The 12,299-nt window shown below is 38.8% G+C and overlaps 1 protein-coding gene across 1 annotated transcript in view; it reads right to left on the bottom strand.

Moving 5' to 3' along the window:
- The window catches only part of SLC35A3 (solute carrier family 35 member A3), a 93,904-nt gene extending 82,443 nt beyond the window's left edge, over window positions 1-11,461 (bottom strand). The window contains exon 1 of the mRNA XM_041421509.1: window positions 10,798-11,461. The gene's annotated coding sequence lies outside the window, so the exon portion shown is untranslated. The remainder of the gene's footprint in view (window positions 1-10,797) is intronic.
- Window positions 11,462-12,299: the final 838 nt, after the last annotated feature.

Here is a 12,299-nt window from a genome sequence, read left to right as displayed (position 1 = left end):
TATTCTTTAATGATAACATATGAGAAGTCTGATGCATACCAATATCTGACCATGGTTAGGTTGGTAACTGAAAATAACAATAACTCTTTTGTCTCCATTTATTCATATTTTTTTTCAAGCATCAGAAGAAAAAAACTTGCTTAGGTGGCTCAACTATCTAACTTATATAAACAAAGATTTCTCAATTACTTGGAACAGGAGCCCTTTATTGATGTGAATTATTTGCACATATTAGGCATGAGCACTGTGTAGCACAGCTCAATTTATATAGCTAATGGTCAATAATTTCCTTATATCTTCATCTTGTGAGCTACTTCTAGACTATTCAATAGTTTATTATGCAACAAATCATATACTAACGCTAACTTGACACGTTTTCAAAACTGATGTATAAAATGGGTATTCAAGAACTAAAATTTCCATCTGCATCTTCAGCAAGCAAGTTATGTTTGGCTTATGAAAATAACATAACTCAAATGTATAACCTTCAAAAATTATAGCAATTACTATTGGATTACTTCTAGAACTTTTGGTACTTGAAACTATGTATAAGACTGAAAACTCTGACTTAACATTTTTAAAAGATGACCACTTAGGTGATCTTTTCTGCAAAATGCAAATCTTGTCATACAGATGCAGCAACTAGAATCACAGAGAAAAGAATAACTGAAGAAAGTTCTTTTATTATGGCCTCCTTTCTCAGAGAACAATTTGATTTTCACCACAATAACAATGACTTTCTAGGAAAAAAATACAGAAACATATATAGCAATTACAACAGATTAGTTCTTGAAATACAGCATCCAGAAAATGTCTGCTCCCACATTAGAGATTTTGGAAAAAATACTGTCATTGTTACCTGGTTACTTCTGATAAACTACTTATGCTGGCTTTGTTGTTGGTTAAAAAATATAAAAATAAACCAGTAGAATACTTAGCCTTATAAATCAAGGAGATTAGTAAAGATGTACCTACTCTACTCCTAAAAGCATCAGTATCTTAACTTAAGCTTAATGAAATAAGAATTTAGTAAAGAGCTATTGATAATTGAAGTAGAAAAACATTAATGCCATCGCATAAAAGGACACTCTTTTTCCCTCCTACCTCACAACTTCCTAAAGGTGAAGAAATTACCTAAAATTGAAAAAGTCTCCCTTATGGCTTAGTCTCCCTACCTTGGACTGGATGTAGGAAATATGTTTTGTAAATTTGACTGTATAGTAAAAGTCCAAATACCAGAGAGTGAGCAAAACATTTTGAAAACTTCGTCAAACAAACCAAACAAATGTGTCACTGTCAACTAATACTTCTAACAAAAATTCAGTGAGAGATTTTAATGATCCAAGATGAAATCTGAGAATGTAAACTGAAATCCAGAGGAGATGACTGCTTAGGGCAGCTCCATCTCAGGCAGCCTTCCTGATTCTAAACAAGATCTGTCTGCACCTCTGTAAATGCTGTAGTTCAGACCAGGAGTGCATTTCACATCACTCCTGAAGCACTTTTATTAATGAATTTCACAAAATCTATCTTATTATTCCCCCCCTCCCCCCTTTTTAAGGTACTTTGTAGATGTCATTCTAGTGCATCTAGCCTTGGCAATAACTATACTGCGCCAAGTTCTGCTCACTAACTATTCACACTCTTCTATTGAGAGACAGTTGTCATATGGTGTCAAGAAGGACTCTTTATGTGTAAGACAAATATATTCCTGGTGGCAATCTATTTTTACATTTTGTCTAAATGCAAAAATAATGTTAAAATATTATAGATTCTGGAAGTTGCTTCACTCATTCATCTAGAATACCTTACTTCCATGACCTGAACACAAAGATTTAGTGAAAAACACTTAGTGAAAGATTTCTCTTGTGTTTCTTTGCAGCAGTGACTGATGAGCCAGAGCGAGTGGGTAACATGGAGATGCTGCATGTATCTATTAAATTAAATTCCTACTAGACTGACTAATTTATTTCACTTGATAATGAATTATCATTTTCATCACTTTGACTCCTTAAATTTGTCAAAATAAAAATACACTTATTAGATAAATAAAAAAATGTTTGCAAGAAGATTTAGTAATCTTACTGAAACAGGGGTTATGTTTGCTTATGGCATCATAATCCACACAAGAATACCTTCCTGGGGCTTCCAGAGAAAGCCTTAATACAAATATATTAATTTACTGATAGACACTTGGAAGGCCCAAGAGAAGCCCACAAGGAAACAGTTTAACTGTGGCCTTTCTCAGTAGAGGCAGTTGATGCTTATTGTTAAGTATTTACAGGTCTCCTCTAGCTGTGCCAGAACTGGGACACGCATCTTGGCACTGAGGACTTGTCAGGCAATCAGAGTCTCTAGATAGTTCCAGAGGTATTCCCTGACTGTTTCCCAAGCCTTCCTTTCACTCTTCATAGCTGTGAGAAGTCACTGCAGAATGTGTTCTCATGTCACCTGGGTTGCACAGAGTTTTCCCTTTCAAATGCAGAAGGAGGTGAATTCCCATTCCTTCAGCAATTAACACTGTAAGGAATAGTCAGGTAAGAATTTTTGTTCAGTATTTATAACTTTTTTCATGGTGAATTTGAAATCTACTACAAGGAAAAAACCAACTCACTTTCTATAAATAGTCAGTTCCTAGCAGCTGGAACAATGTCTCCCTTTTATTTCAAAATAGTAAACATTTCTGGAATCATATCTGAAATACTTAATTAGAACTGCAGTATATTTAGCATATCTACATTTTCAGGCACTTCTCACCATTCTGCAATTGTTTGACTGGGATAGAGTTTAATAATGCTTCCCAACACAATCCCAATGCCCAAAAATTCATTATCAAAAGAAAAGAACCTGGCTTCTGTTTGGGATTCCCATTGTATGGTAATAGATAGTATTAATAGAAGTACAGTAATAGAATGTGTAACAGACAAAGACTCAGAGCAACCAATGTGGTACATGCTTTAGTAGTACAAGTAGATCTAGTTTGCAACAACTGCTCACTACAGTTAGCAGAATAAGAGACAATGGATCTAGAGGCTGAAGACTAAGGATGTCTACAGAGGCTTTTTGACCTATGTATTTATTCATTCCTAATGCATTTCCTACAACATCACTGACTCTTCCATCAGGCAGAACATGGTCTTCCTGTGTGAGCTGTGGCTTGTACCAAATTCCTACCGGCAAAGTCAATTTGTAAACCTTCGTACTCTTCTGGCAAGACTTTCAATCCTGAGGCTTGATTTACCAGGCCAAAATTTTCATTCCTATAGACCAAACCAGAAAATTTTCATTCCTATAGACCATAATTTTCACTAGGCTACAAAATCCTTTTTTTTCCTCAGGTAGTTAAGAATCAGGTGCTTTAATCTCCCTTTTCCAAGATAAGGCAAAATGTTAACAATGTTAACAATGAGATGTGACTTCCTAGATAAAGTAATAATGTGAGAATACACTCAAGTCCAGTATTTTGAAGAGGAGAATCTGTTTTGTAGGACAATGGGAGTGGAACATACAAAGCCCTGTCATTATTTCTGTGTCACATAACCCTGGATATGAAGTGCACACAAAGACTTGAACGTAGAAGAAAATGAAGAAATTAACTGAAAAGAACATAATAACAAAGAGCTGCAAACAGGTGAGGAATGGGTATCTAAAAATGCCTTTTTGCAGGGAATCATGACTCATTGGGTACCTTTTTGTGCAATGGAAAAAGGGAGTCCCTGGTGTGTAAGCAAGCCAAGCAATTTATAAGACCAGTAAAGTGCACGTGTGCTATACAGATAAATACTGCTGCTCTCAAGACAACATATTTTTCTGAAATAAATAAATAAGCTTCACACTAGTACTATTCCCTTCCATATAGTAGTCATGAAAATGCTTTGAACTTAGACTTTACTAAATTACAGATAACTAGCTCGTTAACTACGGAAAAGATCAGGTGTTTTTGAAGTGGTCACTCTTGTCCTCTGCATTTGATTTTCCCCTTGTCTCTTGTATTACTCATGATATTAAGCCTAAATGTACGATTATCACCTTTTAGAGTCAAAGACCAAGTACTAAATCTTTGAAGCACAATGAATCCTAATTAGGTATAATCAATAATAATTATAGTTGTGTAATGGAAAATAGGAAGGTGAGGAAAAGGAAATGGCTGAGATCATAATAATTACTTTCTATTAGGACTGGCAGGGAAAACTAATGTGAGAAGCTGGTCACCTGAGAAAACAAATACCTATTTATTTGGGTTTTACTTGGAGTTGAAATAGCTAAGTTAAAGTATACCAAGTATACACTAAACATGATTTATAACTTAAACAAACTCTGGAAGCAGAGTCTCCTATGTGTATCTCTGAGGGGGTTGCTGTGGTAACCTCTTTGGAATGCAGCAATTACCGCCTACCTGGCAAATTGGAAGTGTTACATTCCTCTGCCAGTAATGCACTCCTCCATTTAGCCAGAGGTCAGGGAGGAGAAGGAGGTGACTCTCACGAAGAGAACAGTCAGAGCCACAGAGCTTTCTACCAGAAAGACAAAGATGCACTAGGTGTTAAGCTCACAATATAAAACAGGGAATATATGGACTATATGGAACGTGAAAGCCTGTTATACTCATGAGATACAAAATAACTTGGACAAAACCAGAAACTGAGCTCCATGACGTTTCTGATCTAATGTTTTATGTTCCTATGGAGTGCAGGTTTAGGCCACTCCTGGTCTTCAGAGGGATTTTTTTGTTAGGATGGCTCCACAGAGAAGCTGCTGACCATCAAGGTTGTTGTGAGTACAGAGTCCCTCACTGCCAGGCTAGACCTGTAATGACTGGGTGTACAGAGAGCCAAGGTAATCAGGTACTGTGTAACATGTCCCACAGATTAAATTGTAAATCCTCTAATTTTTGCTCTGCACTAAGAATTTACTGCCCTGACTTCTTAGGGCCATCAGATCACTACAATCAGGGGACTACTGCTCATGAGGACTGACAAATAGGTTTTCTTGGGTTCCTTCAATCTGATGCTCCATCGACTAAATAAATTCCTTACAGAATGCATTATTATTTTTTTTTGTGATACATTTGAACACAATTATGAGACATAATCCTCCTTATGAAGAAGTGTTAATTTACTCTAATCCATTGTTATAAAGACCTTCAAGCTTAGTATGATGCTATCCTCAGAATGAAAGGCAGGCTATTTATTAACATCTTATCACCCTTTCACAAAAGAATAACATCCTTATAGCAACTGTAATTATAGAGATACAGCAATATAAATATCCTTAATGCATCTTTTAATTAGGTTTAGTAAGTGAAAATATTTGGGAGAGTCAACTCAAGGTCAGTTGTCTAAGGACCACTTTGCAGTGATTCACCACTCTGTAGTGATTCAGGAAGCACTGAGTGAGAATTTCCACAGCCACTCAAGAAAATACATTATCCCAGGTGCTACAGCCACAGTCACAGTGCCATGTGCACTGCTGAGGCACAAATGTGCCTTTGCAGCCCTGCTGTAAAAGGGTTAAATATCCACACCACAAAGGTGCTTGAAATAGTTCCCAACATTATTTCAAGCAAAGTAATACAACTGAGAATTAAGTAAGGGCTGCAGAACAGCATAGGAAAAGGGTAAAAAGAAAATGGAAACCCATCTCAAGTCAGAAGTACCTGAGGAAGAACATACATCTCATAGATAGTCCACAGTATTTAGCAGTGGAGTTAGATACTTTCAACTTCAAATATAAGCTTCACAGAAACAAGAGGGGTTTTTTTAGGTAATTTTTCTTAATATTTCCAATGCTTTCTCTATTGATGTGGAAGAAAAACAAAGGTAGGAGTGTGTGGCTTCCAGTAACAGTAATAGAAATGTGTTTTTTTAGAGTAGAAGATAAATGTGTGGTCTACACATCCAAAGATATAAATTATGGATTTTTTTTAATCAACCTTTGTAGAAGTAATATATAGACACAACATTCATGAATTAGTTCCTATATGCCATGTAATTTTCTGCAGAATGTGGCATAGTGAATAACATCTCTAAAGGCATTCAATGAATATTTGAGCTATTCCATTGTAACAAACCATATGATGATCCCAAGAAAGAACTGTTCTGGAAACTTTTGTGACACACATTTCAGCACTCAATCTGCAGACCATGCTTGAAACAGAGCCCAGAAGGCTGTTGTGTACAGCTACGTCAGACATCAGCATAGGCTGTGAGGTTTCCTGAAGGCTAAACCTGTGATGTGACAGATGTAAGAACAAAGGAACTGTACATTGTAGGAGATTAGTATTTATACTTTATAAACTAAATATTTAACTACATGTAGTGCAATTTAAAGGCACATGCAGCAGCAGACCTGCAGGTCTGCTGCAAAGCATGGTGAGATTTGGCATGGTGTGAAATGCTGTATAATTCCTGGCACATGTACAGTGGGATTACAGACCAAGTACATACGGGTGGATCCTGACACAGGGCAGACAGAAGCAGCTCCTGAGGAGGGCAGTGCTCAGAGAAAATATCAGTGTTACTGGGACACTGCGGGAGTGACCTAAGCAGGCAGAATTAACAGTGTACAGGTGGGAAACTAATTCTGGATTTCCTGTGTTTAAATGTCTATGTTCTGCTGAACTTGCTGCTGTCTAAAATGGTGACCCGTTACCAGTCACTCCTCATTCATATATTAACAACAGAAGTGCTTTTTTCTTTCAATAGTATCCCCAGCAATGGAAGCAGCATTCAGAAATCACATGCAATAGTGGCAGCAAAATCAATGGTTCTTAGCTTAGAAGACAGATTCATCTAAGTAGGATTTGGGTTAGCACATATATTAACAACAGAAGTGCTTTTTTCTTTCAATAGTATCCCCAGCAATGCCTGCATTCTTATTTTCAGCAGAAAATGTTTGCTGATTAATTGTGAGGGGCAGTGAAAAATTTTTAGCACTGGAAACATACAAGTGTGAGTGGTGTGATCTAATTGCTGTCACAACTATTTAGCATCCTATTTCAAAGGATCCTCATGTCAGTTTCCTGAAAAGAAATGTAACGTAATGTGGTATTTAACAAAGCATTCATAGTGAAAAATGCTAAAGATGCAGTGTTCTTGACTTCTACTGCTTCCCCCATGTTTGAAAATATATATGTATCAAACAGATACATGTTGAAAGAGTGTATTTATTAGCAGCACATTGAGTATATAATTATAGCAAATTAAATAGAGTACGCTGAGAATTAAATTTATGAGACAAAAGATACTATTACAGCAATTATTATTCTGAGTTACCTTCTGTATATGGCATCAAAAGGCTTTAAAATGTTACATTCAAGCACATAAAACCTTTGAGTCTGATGTAGTACTTACGTTTCCAAGGATTTTTATGACTGGGTGAAATTTACCATAGCATTTTAGCTATGGTGAAGGAGGGTGAAAGAGAAATTTAGTCCACTTTAAGACATCATATTGAACTGGCTGAAGAGGTGGAAATAGGGCAGACAAACTAATGCAAATTTTTCACTTTAGCCAAGTGAAAAATGTTTTTCAGCCTCTACAGGAGTTCTCCTCCCCATGAGATTTCAATATTTAGAAGGTTTCTAGTGCTCAAAAGTGAAAACCAGGTGATAATTGAAATGAGTTTGGAAATCCATCTGTGGTTGCAGCTAGTTCCTCAAGCTGTGTTTCCCCTCAGTGGTCAGAACTCCTGGTCAGGGCAGTGTTGCACTTTGGTGTTACAGCAGTAGAGCCCTGTGGCTGTGCTGTCTGCTCCACTGAAACACAGGGTCATACAGACCAGCCAGGAGGCCCAGACTGAGGCAAACTGCAGCTTCCCGCTCCCATCATTTTTGCTGTACTACAGCATGCAGACACACCAGACATCAGAACTTCCTCTCTTTCCTACTTTCTCCCTTTGAAACACTCCACAGGTGAGGAGACATCCTCCTTGTCTCTCTTGGGTGTTCACTCAGAAGTCCTTCTCCCTTTCTGTCATAACTCATCCTCAACCATCACCCCATGTCTGACCTTCCTGAAGGATTCACTGACCACCAAGCAGTAGGGTTGCTCTTCAGACAGTCAAACATTAAGTTAAAATTCAAACACTGGGGTTCTGCCCTCCAAGAGATTCTTTTTGAAAGAGCCATACTGCAGCTCTCTCTCTAAAGAAATATTGAAGTGATTTATAATTTGAATGGCAGTAGACACAGAAATACCCCTTCACCACAATTACATGGAGTCTTTTATGTTAAATGAAATCAGGGAGATGGATAGGAAGCAAGATGACATTTAACATCAATATTCAGTTTAGAACAATTACTTCATAACAATAAAAAGTATCTGCTGAAATTTGGAAGAAATGCTTAATTACTTAACTGAAGAGTTCATATCTCAGCTACTAAACTAATAAACATTGACTTTTTAAATATTATAACTTTCAGACTTCTCTGCTCAATCCTCCAGCACAGACAAAACAACAATTTCTAATAACACAGGTACAAATTTCCAAATCCTAGTGCTTTTAAGGAATTTTTATAACGTCTTACTTGAAAACATAATGGAAATAACCAGAGGAACACCTGTCTACTGCTACCACTATCATCCCCCGCCTGCCGATCCTCAACTAGGTTTTATTTGCTTTTAACATTCCTGAAGAGAATGTTTCAGGAATTTGATAAATTCAAAGTATGAAATTTTACCAGATTTTTGGGACTACAGCTGAATTTAGAGTATGTTCTGTTAGACTCCAGCAAGGGTACCTACAATTAAGGCAAAATACCCCCTGTGCATGAGGGGGAAACTGCTTCAAGGAAACTATTGTGACAATGGACCTCAGCACAGTACAGACTCCCTACCCTGGAATAAACAACTGTATTGCATTGCTACATCTGATTTATGCTTTTAACTGCTGTTTGCAAAGGTGCATAAACTGTCTAAAGACAAAATTATGCAAAAATAAATCTGCAATTATTCAAGGCATGCAAATTAAATTACTCTAGATTTACTCTGATCCAGGTGATAGCAGCATCTGGTTCTTAAATGTAACGAAATGGTGCCTGGAGGCTTGGAAAGGCTCTGCAGTAACCTAACTGCTCCAAACACATGAACCTGGCCCTCCAGAGGCCTGCAGGGAGACCTCCAGCAGTACTAGCCAGACAGCCACTACAAGAAAACAAAACCAGCTCTTGAACAGCTGTCCCAGTAGGTCTGATTACAGGCTTTACAAATTACAAAATTATCTTGAACATGTGGGTGTTCCCATCCAGCTCCAACAAGTGGAATAACTGCTAGAAAATGCAGCCCGTTAAACACACAATGAATGCTACTAAAAGATATCCACATAACAACATACTTAAGTTAAAATACCCATAGTTATAGTAACAGAGTGCGCAGGAAGAATTATTTTCAGTTTTCACATTACATTTTTTTGTGATTTTTAGAGTCACAGTCACATAATTTGCATAAACAAAGCATTAAGGAAACAGAATAAAATTGCCAGCCATTAGAGAAGCATTAAATGAACTATGATGCAAAAGGAAACAGAATAAAATTGCCAGCCATTATGCCAGCCATAATAAATAAATGCCTAAATACACCTGGTTTCATATCCCAGCATTTCCCATTTTTTAGGAGATGAATAGATTCTTGAACTTTGCAACAAAACAGAGAAATAGATTACTGGATTTTTTAATACTGAAATACTTATTAGTTCCAGTTATCCCTTTAAAAAATCAAGATGTCACTAAACCGTCAAAGATGTATTCCTTTCCCACTTCTCCCACATGGGGCTATATTAATGAAACATTTTCTAAACTTTTAAAAATGCCTAGATTTCATTATGGTTTTGACGTGCGGGAAGGGAGACTTGAGCCGTCAAAGGGCAGCGCAGCGAGCGTAGCTGAGCAGGAATGCAGAGCCCTGAAGGAGCCGGGACAGCAGGGCCACAGGGGCCAGCTGGCGCCACCCTCTGCTGCCAGGCTGGAAATGTTCATTTCTCTCTATAATAAAGAGCTGCACTATTCTTACCCCATCCGTCATCGCCAGCTTTCTACTGAGATGTTCACCCCCAGCCCACTGTGCTAGTCCCTGGATTACCATACATTCAAGTAAGATCCCTTCTAACATGTCATCCCTGACACTTTAATCAGTCATTCATATCCACAAAATTTACACACTAACTAACCTCAAAATCCTACCCCAAGTTCTCCTTAGGAATAACACTGCGACACATCTTGGCAACACTTAACCTACTATTGCCCTCCAACGACTGCTCTTGCTAAGACACCATTAGTTCATGATTTGGCTGTTCTTCAGGGTGTTACACAAGCAGCTGGGAGCCTTACTCCTGCATTTGGAACTCATTTCTCATTGCATACTGCTAAAACAGGTGCCGCTCTCCAGGTCTAGGCTGCATCTAGGACCCTTATAGACAGTGGCCATAAGACCAATTACAAAGAAATTTAAAAAAAACAGCCCCAGAATGTATCCCACAAAAGAACAGATTGTTCATTTTGTAGAAACCTTTTCCTTGGTTTGTCACTTGCAAGAATTCATTTTTCAGCTTTCTCAAATTATTTGACTGTGACTCTAAAAATCACCTTAAAAAAAGACTCCCACTATTATAATTTAATCCTACTCTAGAGCATCATGCTTTAAAATAATTGTATTTATAAGTCTGTAAATCATGTGACTGCAAGTATCTTCCTTTATAACTGATTAGAAGACATCATCTTACGTTTCTCACCACCACACAAAATTAAGGTCCAGTTTACTTTCCAGTCCAAACTCAGTAATACAGAACTCCAAAAAAACTTACCTCCTTTAGTATCTGGAGTCCACATCACCCAGCTTAAGACCCTTGCCAGGCTGCAGCATTATTCTCTTCTTTCCTGGCCAGTTTTCATTCTCATTGCAATAAGGCACTATATGAAGCATAGTCTCTCTGTCTGAATTTGTACTGAGATATTGCTGTGGCACACAAAGGGAAGGGAAGTGCTCATGGATCTCACAGATTGCATGAGCTTGTGAGAATTGAAGTGAACAAGTTTATTATTTGTCAAATATAGTCAGTGATACCGAACTTTGTGTAATATGCTGAGATTATTATTCATAGGGTGAACAGCTGCCTGTGGCTAAAGGTTGCAAACAGAACAGACACACAGCTGAGATTAAGATTTTGGAAAGAAACAGGTTCAGGAGGTAGTTAGTACACAACGAGACAAACATGTCACAGGCCAGCGGGACTGAACAAGTGCTTACAGAAGCACAAGAGCCTGGAACAGCACAGATGGCTCCTGACTAGCCACAGTCTGCTTTTGATATTATTCTCAGGTTCACTTTCGTACCACCACACATTAATTCCACTTCAGAATCTGACCCTGTAAAAAACTGCTATCACTAAAACAACAGTCAACCTAGAGCCTCGTTCAGCCACTGGTGCTCTGAAATCAACACTTGGTCACCTGCACTTTGATGTAAAATTGAGAGCTGGGAAGCCTCTGTTTTAATTTAGTCAGTAACTTACGAGAAATACCAAATGCACAGGCAAATCTGGCAGAATGTGAATAGAGCTGATCCCTCCCTTGTACCGCTACACTACACAACAGGCACAAACTCCCAGATGCCCACAGGCAAGTACACTTTCCTTGTTACTGTTTCCAGGTACACTCAAAAAGGGAAACCAGCTGTCCGCGGGGGCAGGTTTCCCCAGTTTTCCCGAGGAGAGCGCGGCTGAGCCGCTCGCAGCCGGCGGCGCGCTCAGAGCCCTCCTGAGGCCCCGCGGCGCCGTCCCGCCCGTCGCGCCGCTGAGGGGCCCCGGCAGCCCCGGCCGGGCTGAGGCCGTGAGGCGCGGGCAGGCCGGGCCCTCGGGAAGCTCTCTCTCGGTGGCGAGATTAGCGGGCTCTTGAGGGGTCCTGCCTCGCCTCACACTGCAACGCGGGCAGAGCTCCAGCGTCCTGACTGGTGGCACTTCCCCAATTGCCATCTGCAAGCTCCAGAGCAGCTTCCAAGAGAAACCTGCCAGCCACCAGTAACACTTTGTCCTCAGCTGAGCTGCTTGAGGTGCCATGAGGGCTGAGGTGGCAGCTCTGAACTCAGCAACGTCCCCCAACATCTCAGTGACTTGTCATTTTAACATTTCTTTACCCACTTTTCGATAGAAAATTTATTAAAAGTATATCCAATAGAATAATAAACTACTTCCTTAAGAAAATGCTTGAATCGAGCATTAGAAAAAAAAATCCTATTTTTATAAAGCATGGAATGAAATGGGGACACTGCAAAACATATTCAGTATACCAGGCACCCATGCTGTGGGAC

This window comes from Onychostruthus taczanowskii, unplaced genomic scaffold (assembly GCF_017590055.1).
Source record: "Onychostruthus taczanowskii isolate IOZ18803 unplaced genomic scaffold, ASM1759005v1 scaffold7, whole genome shotgun sequence".
Taxonomy (NCBI): Eukaryota; Metazoa; Chordata; class Aves; order Passeriformes; family Passeridae; genus Onychostruthus; species Onychostruthus taczanowskii.
This window is presented reverse-complemented; position numbering and strand designations above follow the sequence as displayed.